At 47.7% G+C, this 12,189-nt stretch overlaps 1 protein-coding gene across 2 annotated transcripts in view; it reads left to right on the top strand.

The window, feature by feature from the left end:
• LOC142579757 (vesicular glutamate transporter 1-like) overlaps positions 1–12,189 on the top strand; it is a 231,426-nt gene that overhangs the window by 190,079 nt on the left and 29,158 nt on the right. The window lies entirely within an intron of this gene.

The following is a 12,189-nucleotide window of genomic DNA, read 5'->3' as shown; positions in this document are numbered from 1 at the left end:
CGACGAAGGAGAAATCGTCCTGTTGAAATTGCATGTCTATATTCGTATTCACGAGGGAGCTTCTACGCTAGACTTGTTTGCCAAACCTAACGGGGAGCCTGTCATTAGCCAAGGTATCTAAGGTTATAAATTTTTCTTTTAAATTTGACCCGTGATTGTTTTCTTGAAATGCATTTAAAACAAGTTTAAAGCCACAGAAGGAAGCGTGGATGTGGTGATAAACAAATTTTGTTTCCATGTCTCCCTCCTCCGTCTCACACGTCAAGAACGTCGGCATTAAGACCCCACAACCTTCTTTTAAAAACATTCTATTAGACGCACCCACGTGCCCCCCCCCCCTCCGACACACACATTCAATCAATCAAACAGGCGCTAATTTCATTGATAGTGTACACCTGCGAACCACATATTTGTGTTTTAGTTTTCTCACAACAGTAAACTCGTCAGTTGGACTTGCCGTGGCAAGAATTTCTTTTTTTTTATCCTCTTTCGTGCTCTCCGAATGTCACGCTACGTAGGATAACCTATAGCATGCCCAATTCTCGTGTGCAACAGGCGCTTCTACAACGACGCCTCCGAAAACTCCTAAAGGAGCAAATCCTGTCATTTTTCATCGCAAGGCGTTTTGTACATCCATTACCCGCTATATGCATGTTACACGACTCGAGCGCTCGCGCGATTCACGAAGCTCCTCCTTCGCGCAGAGAAAAAGCAAGAGAAAAGGTGAAAAGAACAACCTTGAGAATTATAGGAGGAGAGCCCATCAAGACGCCTTCACGCGTGGTTGCCGGAGCGCGACAAGGGAGGATGAAGAGAACGTGCGTTTCTGGAGGGGGAGAGGTTGTTGTGACACTGCGGTTTTAATACACGTCACTTTTTTTCTCAAGCAGGACCCCCAACCCGCGCCACGCCTGCGCAAGTCATTCATTCATCCGTCCATCCATCCATCCAGTCTCCCCTCTGCGTCGTCTTTTCTCGCTTCGTCATTCTTACAGCGCGTCACTTGTCTGGAACGCCACACGCAGTACACAGCTAGAAATATAGATATATGAAAACAAGTATGAAAAGCTGCATTTACAAGCAAGCCAATGTAATGGAGGCAGGTGTAAAGCTGGCGAAATGAAGCAAGTCGAAAGGAAGTCGTAAATGAGAGCAAAGCTAGGGTGGCGCCGTGGAACGAAATGTGCGCGGAATGCAATAGCCGCGGAGTGTCGTAAGCAGACAGAAAATCAGAGGTCGAGTTTTAAAAGAAAGAAAAAAAAAAGACGAAGAAGCTGACATTGACGTAAGCTTACAAAAAGGGGAAAGAGAAAGAAAGAATCAGAAGCTCTTTCCCCCGTGCATCCATCACCATGAAGAAAAGTCAGAAAGACGGTAGGAAAGAAAGGATATATAACGAAAAGAGCCGTTGCCGCCGAAGTGAGGAGGTTCTAGCGACGCGTTCTTTGGCGTCCTCCAACTGCCCTCTCTCTTGGAAGCGGGCAGAGAGAGAGAGGGAGCGCGCTCTGCGAGGCGGGAGTCGAGAGGTGGTAAGCTGCACGCTTTGATCCGGTCTTTGCACTCGGCGAGAGTTGACGACGCGCGGCGGTGCAGAGCTCGCGCGACCGGCTAGAAACGCGGGCGCAAGAGAGGCCCAGAGCTTCGGCCCATCACGCCCGAGGAGGGCGACGAAGCCACCTAAAAGCCTCCATTGGCTGCCCAACGTTCTTCGCCAGCCTCGCACGGGGCTGCTTTCTTGCTTCTGCGTTGTTTTCTTTCAAAAAGCCATCCCGAGTGTGCGTCGGTCTCGGCAACTCTGTCCCGTATTTCTTCTTTTCCTTCTCTTTCTCCCTGTTATTTCTGCTGAATTGCTATAGCGATTTTCGCGTTATACCTTTTCTCTTTTAGGCCTATACGTCGCGTCTCTCGCGTGTCTTCTTGCTTGGATGCGTATTTTCTGCAATCCCTTGCTTTAACGCCCGCGTTTGCTTTTCTTTTTGTTCTTTTTTAGTTTACTTCTTTTTGTTGTTGTAGCCTCTCAACAGTCTCTCTCGCCGGGCCGTTCGTCCTCGTTCGAAAAAAAAAGGGGGGGGGGGGGCAGCGTGGTATGGCGCAATCCATCCCGAACGATGAAATACGGCCGACTTCGGCTTATGAAAGAAGCGCTTCGGACCACCCATTCCGTGAAGCCGCGTCGAAGAAGAACACATGCGACGGAGGCTCTCTTGTTTCCCGGCGGAAACCTTTGCCGGCTACCTAACTGCTTCCTCCGTTGCTCGGGCAGTCTTTCAAGGCGTGACGTGCTTTCTTTTTTTGGCTTATTGCGAAAAAAAAGTAAGAAATACAGCGCGACAAAAGCGGCATTGAGGGCACGAAACAGTCACAACAAAGCGCTGAACCGCCAGACAGCGCTTCGTGTGTCTGTTTCTGGCCTTCAGAGTGTCGTTTTGGCGCTCTTCCTTTCTTTCCTTCTTCTCTTTTCTCTTCTTTTTTTTTCTTCATCTTCTTTTCTTTTTCATGACAAGGTCTTTTTCGGAAACTTCTGATCGATTTGGGGTTCGTGGTATCTAAATGTCTGATCGCTTTCATCTCATCAAATTAGGCGATTTGAGGCCTCCGAGTGGACGTTGGACGATGAAAAAGGCGTAAAAATAAAGCTTGGAACGAAAAAAGACGCCAGGCTTGCGTCGAGCTGTGCACGGAGCAGTAATAATCCATAATTAGCTTTAAAAAGGGCGAAGTGAAACCCAGATGCGCAGGTTCAAACATCGCGCGCCTAAAACCGGAACAGGAAGTGCGCTTTTACTCAACGAGAAACGTGGGCCGATTCCGCAGATAGTGCAGTCTAAAAATGTGGGCCCATTCCGAAGGTTGCGCGGTCTAAGCAATGCGCCTAAGAAGACCTTGTCTTTCTTCGTTGTCAACTACTGCTGACTAGCCTTCTTTTTTTTTTTTCCGCCAAAAGCCGTGTACCAACCAGACCAAGTGAACTCAGTCCAGCAGTACTGCATTATATATTTAGTTTCGAGTACGCAAGGGGTACTATGAAATGGCAGTACGTGAGCGATTGAATTAAGCGACTGTTTGAAACCTCGTCCGCAGCGTCCCTTTTGAAGCCGCTGATCCATCTACTGGGCCCGACGGTTCGAGAGGCGATGCGCCGACACTTGCGCGCGAGATGTAGGATCCCTGACCAAGGCCTTGACTGGCCGTGCCCTGAGAAGCGTCCGCAGTCGTTTGTCAATACAAAAAATGTCGGATGCAAGGTTAAGAGATATAAGGACTGTATTGCTGGAATAGAAAGCAAATGCTGACAGCTGATAGTTTAGTCGAGGTTAAGCGTCAAAGGTCATGTAACACGTATAGTAGTTAACCAGTGGCCTATTAGAGAAACATAATCAGTGCTAAGGGAAAGTAAACGGACTGGGAGGTGGTAGAGGATGAGGAGCGCAGTTTGATGAAATTTCGCAGTATGGAATTTTGTAGGCATAAGGTGGGCTCGGTTAACGCAAGAAGGGGGTAACCGGCTATTGCTGGGTCTTGCAGTAGCATCAAGAAACCTGAAATAGAGGATGATGATAGATAGCGTATTTTATCAATTCAATAAACATTATGTCCCTACTTCAGGCACTTTGAATCTATCTATCTATCTATCTATCTATCTATCTATCTATCTATCTATCTATCTATCTATCTATCTATCTATCTATCTATCTATCTATCTATCTATCTATCTATCTATCTATCCATCCATCCATCCATCCATCCTAGTACACCAACCAAATGATCCGGATCGTCTGCCAGCTTGGCCCGCAAGGTATGCCATTGTCGTGATGTCATCGTGGTGTTTCCATCGACGTCAATACAGCTTCGTCATCCGATTCACGTCATGCCGTCGATCGTCACAAAGCCGTCGTCATCCCATTTTCGTCACGCTGTTTTCGTACAATCGCCATCATTTCAGAAACGTCATCCTATTGTCACGATGCCGTCGTCGTCATACGCGGTGGCGGTGCTCTATAAAAGCGATGGCGCTAAGGACCCCGTGTCGCGGAAGATCCGGCGTCGGCGTGCGTTGTCCGTATGAGAAAAGTAATCCCGAACCACGCATCCCGATCCACGCAGGCCCTCCGCGCGGCGCAGAGACGTTACTCGACTAATCGAATTTCTCAAAGTAAAACGCGTCAGAAGATTCTCAAGGTATACGACTTACACACAACCTCCAGACATGATAGCGTCGGACTGTAATTTGAATATACGAGAAAACATAATTACAGTTACGCGGAAACGCAAACAGGAACTTTTTTTTCCAGCTGCCGTTTGAGGTCTGTTTAAGTGGGAGCGGCGCACCCCAGGAAACTCGCCTTCGTGCAAGATCGCCTTCCTTCGCCACCAGCGTTACCAGGAAAACATTACGGTTACATAAACTGCAATTGCGGGGAAGCTTGATAACCAATCGGGCATCTTTGAATGCTGTAGAGTTCCACTCTTAAAGGCGAAGCTTAAGCGTCCTGCAATTCTTTTTTTTCTTTATAGTGACCATATCTGCCACTGATCTCAACGCTCTGAACAGGCTTTCAATTTATACTGCGCATTTACTTAATAGTTTTGTGCACCAACATTGGCGAATGATAACGCAGGCATGCTTGTATTTTATGCGCATATGCTAATATTTTACAGCTGTCCATTTATTCTTACGTTTTCAAACGGCTGTGTCATTATCAAACGACGCGCGAAACATAAAATCCCTACGTCTGGCGCTACTCTCGCACAATCGCACTGGTCTTAAACAATTAACATTCATCATCGCGAAAGCGAATGAATAATTATTGCCTATGGCGCAGTAAAAAACACCAATAGAACTTCTGCACATTGAATGACCTCTCACGCGAAGCTGCAACTCGGCGTTTTTCTTTTCGTTAATTCACATTTTCCTGTTGTTGTTGTTGTTGTTGTTGTTGTTGTTGTTGTTGTTGTTGTTGTTGTTGTTGTTGTTGTTGTTGTTGTTGTTGTTGTTGTTGTTGTTGTTGTTGTTGTTGTTGTTGTTGTTGTTGTTGTTGTTGTTGTTGTTGTTGACCAAGGTATTTAACCTATAACCTTCCTGAAGGATTTCTTACCGCCAATGTTTTTATAACTTGCAACTAATGCACGGTACACGAGCGTTTCTCGCGTCCCGCTCCCAGAAATGTGGCCACAGCGGCCGAGATTCGAACCCGTGGCCTCCTGTTAAGCAGAAAAAACGTGGAGGACTCTTAAACTTCGCCTTTAAAGGGGCCCTGAACCACTTTTTATCGAAGTGGAGAAAGACATTTGAAGTGAAACTAGGCTATTTCAGAAATACATTGCCCCAAAAAGTACTTCAATACGTTTAGCAGACGCGAAGTTATTGGCAATCAAACGCGGCATCCCATGTGCTCCCGTTACTTCTTCAATGCCTTGCACTGCGAAGGCTACGGCGGAGTGGGGCGTGCCCACAAAGCTCCGCCTTCTGAATTTCACCGTGGCGCTCAGTTCAAATTTCACTTTGGATGTTAAAGGGACAATAAAGGCAAATACGAAGTCGATGTGGACTGTTTAAATACCATTCCAGAAACCTCGCAACGCTTGTTTTGTGCCAAGAAAAGAGTTAATTTACGAGAAAATTGCATCTGAAGGGTCCGAATAACCTTATCGCATTTCAAATCTCCCGCCACTGAACCGGGGGAGTGCTGACGTTGCATACGCCACCCTTTGCTACCGTCAGTGAGTAAAACGGCGCCCAACAGACGGTGGCAGCGAGCCCGGACAGAGTGGCGGATTCGCCGCAGCAGCTGCTTTTTGGTCAAGTGGCGTTGACCGTTCGGGCATCCCGCGACATCCCATGGAAGTTGAATTCTCTGTTACTCGCAGTTTGTGCGAGTTTCGCGAGCCAGCAAAACCAGCGCAGCACTATGCGATAGCTACTGAAACGCGGAAAGCATGGGCGGCGCGGAGTCGAGCGAAAACGAAACCCTTCGACCATCCGCGTCGTTGTCAGGGTTATTTCAATGAGTACTTCTGTGTAAAAGTGAAATAGAACTGGACAAGTAGCATTATATTTCCTCTTATAATACAATACAAGGATGTTTTGTTCAATGAGTGGTTGAGTACTAGTGATAGAATTTAACTGGGGAGTGCTTTCGTCATCGGGCAAGTACTTGAATGTCCCGGAGGAGTCTCTAATCATGTCCTGCATTTACCTCAATTTCTCGATTATTAGGGATCTGTTCGCGATAATATTGACGCCATAGAGATTCTCAAGCACTAATCTATCACTTTAGGTTGACTTAATATTTGCTTTTAGTGCCCCTTTAACGTAGACGCCACGAACTCCACCTCTGGTGCCTACGACGCGCTAAACATAAGCCAAACGCGGTTGTCCTCAGCGAGCCGCAGTGCGCTTAGCCAGTGGGCTCGTGGCGGCACCCCGTGGCGGCACCCCGTGGCGGCACCCCGTGGCGGCACCTCGTGGCCGCCGCGTATGCTACGCGTATGATACGTACAGCTGACCCCAGCTAGCAAAAGAAGCCGCGTATGAGAATCCGCTTTATTGCGAAATAAAGCGTCCAGAAGAGAATGAGGAACTGCAGGCTTCTGTTGAAAAGAGAGAGTTTGAGAGAACGGCGACTTAGCGCTCCGCTTGCGAGCTCCACGCACCGCGTACAACAGGAAAACTTGGCTCAGATGTTCACAGCAGCGCATACTGCACGCGGACTATGTTATCTCAACAAGCCCGAGGTGTGGTTCAGGGTCCCTTTAAGAGTGGAACGCGACAGCATTCATTCGGACCTCGGGCTTCAGAGTGAAACGCGATAGCATTCAAAGATCGCTGACTGTTTCTTACGCTTCCCGGCTTATGTAATCGTATTGTCTTCCTGGAAACGCTGGCGGCGAACGCTATGCACGAAGGCGAGCTTTCTGGTTCTTTTTTTTCTCCCCCCATGGCGGGCGCCGCCGCTGCCACGGATGCGCGTAGGCGAGCGCCATCTGGATGGTGTGGCAAGGAACCGAGCGGGGCGCACCGCTCCTGCTAAGACAGACTTCAAACGGCAGCTGGAAAAGGGGATCGCGTTTGACTTTCCGCGTGACGGAATTATGTCTTCTCGTACATTCGAATTACAATCCGATGTTATCATGTCTGTATACGTTGCGTGTAAGTCGTATTTTACGAATTTTCTGACTCATTTTGCTTTGAGAAAACCCAATTAGTTCAGTAAGGTCTATGCGCCACGCGGAGGGGCTGCGTGGTTCGGAATGATTTTTTTTTCTCTAACGGACAACGCCGCCGACACCGGATATTCTGCGACAGGGGGCCCTTAACGTGTTAAAACACCACAGCTACTACAGCGGCTAGCGCAGAGTGCGTTGCAACTATACGGAGCAGGGCAGGGCGGCCTCAACTTTGCGTCGGCGAACCCGCACTGTTTATAGCCGTTGCTCACGCAGCCTATGGCGGGATCGATGCCGTACAATTTTTTTTCTTTCTTTCTTTCTTCCGAGTGAACGTCGCCTTTCGCTTGCACGCCACCCGGGTTGAGGGTGTGCTTTGCTCTCGTATATGGTTCCCGGCGTCAGGCCTGCAGGCTGCTGCGACCTGCTCAGCGTCACATTGTGCACTCGCCGCTTTCTATTCACTTTACGCTAGTAGCCGGAGCTATCTAGTGTAACGGTAAACAGAGCCCGCCGCCTATAACACTCGCTTGTTTTCGGGGCGACTGCGTAGCGCCGGCGTGAGAACGTCGCAGCTCGCATGCGCGGTGGTGCCTCGTCACGCGACAGGCCATTTTAACGGAAGCGTATCGCTTGCGCCATGGTGTACGCAGTAAGGCTGTGACGTATTTCGACGACGCTTTCTTTTTCTTCTTAATTTCTTTAGCCCGAGTGTTTGTTGTGACCACTTTGCCTGTTCTTCCGTGTTCGTTCCGCGTTCAATGTCGGTCCCTCATTTCTTTTTCCCTATGTGTTTTCATATTTCACGTCTGTAGATTGCCCTTTCTTTTTTTTTTTCTCTCTCTTTTTCTTCCATTTTTTTTCACTGCTGTTCAACATTGTTCGCTGCTTTCATGTACGTATACTGCACGTTCCCGTCAGTGATGTTGTGCATTTGTTTCCTTTGTACAATCCATTGCGCGGAGAACAGCCTAACATTTCTGAGGGTTGGTCTAACAATGTGCGAAATTAGATAATGGGATAGGCCGCAGCGTTAAAAGTGATAATTTGACGATATTATCATTATTAATGTAATGGGCGTATGCGAGTATAAGTCCAGTTGAGAAGAACATTGTCGAACAGAAAATGCAACCCAAAAGCAAAATAATACTGAAGAACCATGTACAGTGAATTGGTTGGCAGGTGGCTAAACGGTAACGACACGAGGAAAAAACGTAACATAAAACACTAACAAAGTTCGCTATTGGAGTTGAGCCTCAGTTGAGCCTATTGAGTTGAGCTTCAGTATTGAGATTATGCTATATATGTGCACATAACATAGCGTAAATGCGAAGACTTTAAGGTATGCGTCCAGACAGACGACCAGACAGGGCGATTGTGAAGAAAGAAAAAGAAGGGAGCTTCATAAATTTAAAGTATGCTGCACGTATTTTCTTGAACCCCTTAGAATATTACTATACCGGGATTCTCAGGGCACGAAAGCTTAAAATTGGCAACTGCGTACGAACCTTATATGGAATACGCTGACATGGTGAGTTCAGCATGCCGATAATGCTTCTTTTTCTCACTCGAGACTAATAATTCAACGAGCCGATGCTCTATATTTGTAATTACTGTGCCTGCTGAAATTTACGCTACATAACGCCTAGGCGATGAAAGAGCCTTTTTATAGAAAGGTGTCTGCGCGCAAACACTGGGACATCTCGTTTGTCATCCGACGACACACTATCCAAGATATGCCGCGCGTTCATTTAACGTGAGAAAAAAAAAGAAATCCGCTCGCCAAGATATGTCAAGATATCCGCGATATCCAAGGTACCCATGACATGCCACTATCCAAGATATGCGGCGCGCCGTAAAAGCGCTGCCGCAAGAGGAGATCATATAGGATCCTTACTAAGAAATATGCCTGAAGATAACCGGGAGAGGGCAAGAAGGCGCTTACAAGTTCCTCGATATTCAGCAGACGCATCTCCGCTGCGAATATCACTCGAACAAAGCTCGAAACGAAGCTCGCTCGTTTTAAGCGTTTCCTAACTCTTTGAGGTAAAGCGCAGTAGTATAAAGCACGCAGGACGGTAGAGGAGACGAAGACACCGCGCTGCCCATCTGTCGTCCTGCGTGCTCTTGTGCGCTTTATCTCAAGCTATGCACCGCCAACTAGCCCACCAGTCTGGTCTTCCGACCTTAATTCTTGTTATCGTAAAACTCGAACAATTTCCTGATACCGGCGTCCTTGTATCATCACGTACGCTTCTTCGGACAAAGAAGCCCAGCACGCATTGCTCAGTGCGTACAATAAATGCGGCATATCGTACACCACGGAAAACGTAGTGAGAGATCACTCGTGCTTGCTCGCAAAGTCAGAAACGCATGGATGACCTCTTCGAGTTGCCTACCGCGGTCAGTCTGTAGATGAAAGCTCCTTTGACGCGTGTGTCTGAGTAAGGAGCAGTGAAACGTTAGAGAACGGGGTAGCGGAGCTCGCCTGTTGCGCGACTGACAGGAAACTTCGAGTGTCACGTGACGCCAGCTGTAAAGAAAGAACGCAGCAAATTGGCAGTTCACAGCGGTTCACTGGTTCGCAGTGGCACGCAAGGAACCTGCGGAAGCCCCGGCGTCCATTTCCTCCTCCTCTTAATGCGAAGCATTCTGATCCGATGACAGCCACTTCTTGGCGGGCGAGCCTATCTCGATGAGGATAGCTGTAGGCGCTTGTTGGTACGACATATTTTGTTGTAGCGCAAGCAGGAAAAGGACAACAGATAAGGCACATCTGACACACACAACGGTGTGTGTGTCAGATGTGCTTTTCTATTGTCCTTGTTCAGCTTGCGCTACAACAAAATAAGAGCCTATCTCCACCACGTTTTCGGCTCCAGAGCAAGCCAGGATAGGAGTGCGTCTCGCGGTGTGTTTGACTGTAACAAATCAGTTTCCTGTTTCCTAGAAAAGTGGCATAAGTAACATGCTTCATGCCTCGAACTTCATGGAGAAGCTGCTTAGAAAAACCGAAATAAATTGCATTTGCGCGATTTTAAGCGAAGCCTACAGGTTAGGGTGGACTATGAAAAACTGGAGGGAGCTTTTCTTTTTTTATCCCCGACCATTTAAGCTCAACGGGCGAATCCGGAAGTCTCCTTCGGCTTTCTACCTCTACACAGCGATAAAAATAAAGTCTAGGTAACGAAAATAACAAAACAAAAAACGGGATGGAAACGACTCGTGGACACACGTCAGCGCATGGTTACAGATCACTCGACGCGGTGACCGCACACTGTGCTGTGGAGGCTGCTAGGACGAAGCTTTTTTGAGTCGTCACGAGGCGAAGCCATAACTTATGCAATAGCTTTCTCTTCGGTCGTCGACGTGGCATTCGTAGCTGTTTCCGGCGACGGCAACTGTCGCCATTTTCTTTTGGTCCGACAGAGACCCATTTTTTTCTGTCTCCAAATGCTCGCTTCCTTCGCGCGTCGTAATGCCATTCGATCTTATTCTCGTCTGCTTTTATTCATTCATCCCACTTTATTCCGCGAGCTCGGCAAACATCATGAATGAGGCAAACGCTTCTGGGCCTCGCACGCGCGGCCTGCCAAAGTTAAAATCGGTGACCATGGAAACGAAAGGAAATGGGACTCTCAAAAGACGGGGTGCTGAAGAAGCATTTCGCGCATGAAAGAATACATTAAGCGTTGAAATCCTTTTTTTATTCTCCTGCTGCTTTATTGCTTTCTCCTTTTATAAAATGCGAAAGAGGCCGGCGAAAAAATCTAAACGGCGTGTTCTGCTGGAAAAAAAATTATTAATGGGACTGCAGTCGCGTTAGTTAATAATACAGTAAATGTTTTTACATGAAGAAGCTTCGCAGACTAAGTGCGTTCGGCTTGCCCGCGCTTTTATTTCTTTTTATTATAATTATTTTTTGTAAGAACAATGCACTTATTATCTCCAGAGAACACTAGCTCATGAATTTTCTCTAAATTGGCGTTCCTACTCAGCGGGAGAAGAGATCGTGTAAGAAATTGAATCGGGAGTCCCAAAGTGGTGTCGCCATGCAGATCCTCTGCGCCAACTGTAGGAGCCGCAAGAGCCAGGACTCGCCGTAAAGTCACACGCGGCAGTGATAGCACGCGTAGATAACAGAGGCAAGTAGCGAACTTCTTTTCTGAACGAGTTTTCACTGACGAAATAAAGCGCGCTCTCGGAGGAGTAGAGAGTGGAACCGTGGACAAAGAGCTCTTCGTTGACAGTCCACCACCATCAGCAGTTATCCAGTTATTGCTCGGTGCCAGACGCGCCGACTGTACCAACATTTCTGGAATGTTGTGGCCAGTTTTCTGCCCAATCAAGGGATGGTATGGGAGGCAGACAGCAGGGTCGCATAAGAAATCTGTCGCTGACTTTGACAATCATCTACGATGGTGTTTGCCGCGATTTCTTTTTCTTCGCCGTGTGGCGGAAGTGAAGTTTTGGACAAGCAGGTGACCTGAAGAGGACGCGACACGGTGACGAAGACGACGACGACGACAGCGTAACGGAATCAACAAACATAACAAAGCCAGTTTCGAGCGTTTAGATACTGCCGCAGAAAACGAAATCAAATAAACATTTTTTTTTTCTCTCCAAGTGCAGGTACGAACAAAAGCAGTACAATTATTCCATGTTGCCCACTTCCCTGCGATCAGCTCAGAGCAGGGCAAGATCGCTCTCTCTGTTGGACTCCGCCCTCGACCGCACGCCAATTCTGTCCGGATTCTTGCGGCAGCGAGGCTTCTCTGTGGTTGAGCCTCAGCCTTCCAATCCTTTAACTTGAACTGTTTGACTCGTACGGCGGCGTTAAAAACAATAAAAAGCAGCAAAAAAAATGCCTCCTGCGATAGCTGGTGAGGAAGCGATTCAGGACGATTTCGCCGGAGCCTTCATTAATCCTAAGATGTCGAACGCCAATTCTTTGACTTTAAGCCAGCTCATCCGTCCCTCAATCAAGCGATAAATTCAATATTTCCCTGATAGCAACGTGCT

This window comes from Dermacentor variabilis, chromosome 4, assembly GCF_050947875.1.
Source record: "Dermacentor variabilis isolate Ectoservices chromosome 4, ASM5094787v1, whole genome shotgun sequence".
Classification (NCBI taxonomy): Eukaryota; Metazoa; Arthropoda; class Arachnida; order Ixodida; family Ixodidae; genus Dermacentor; species Dermacentor variabilis.
This window is presented reverse-complemented; position numbering and strand designations above follow the sequence as displayed.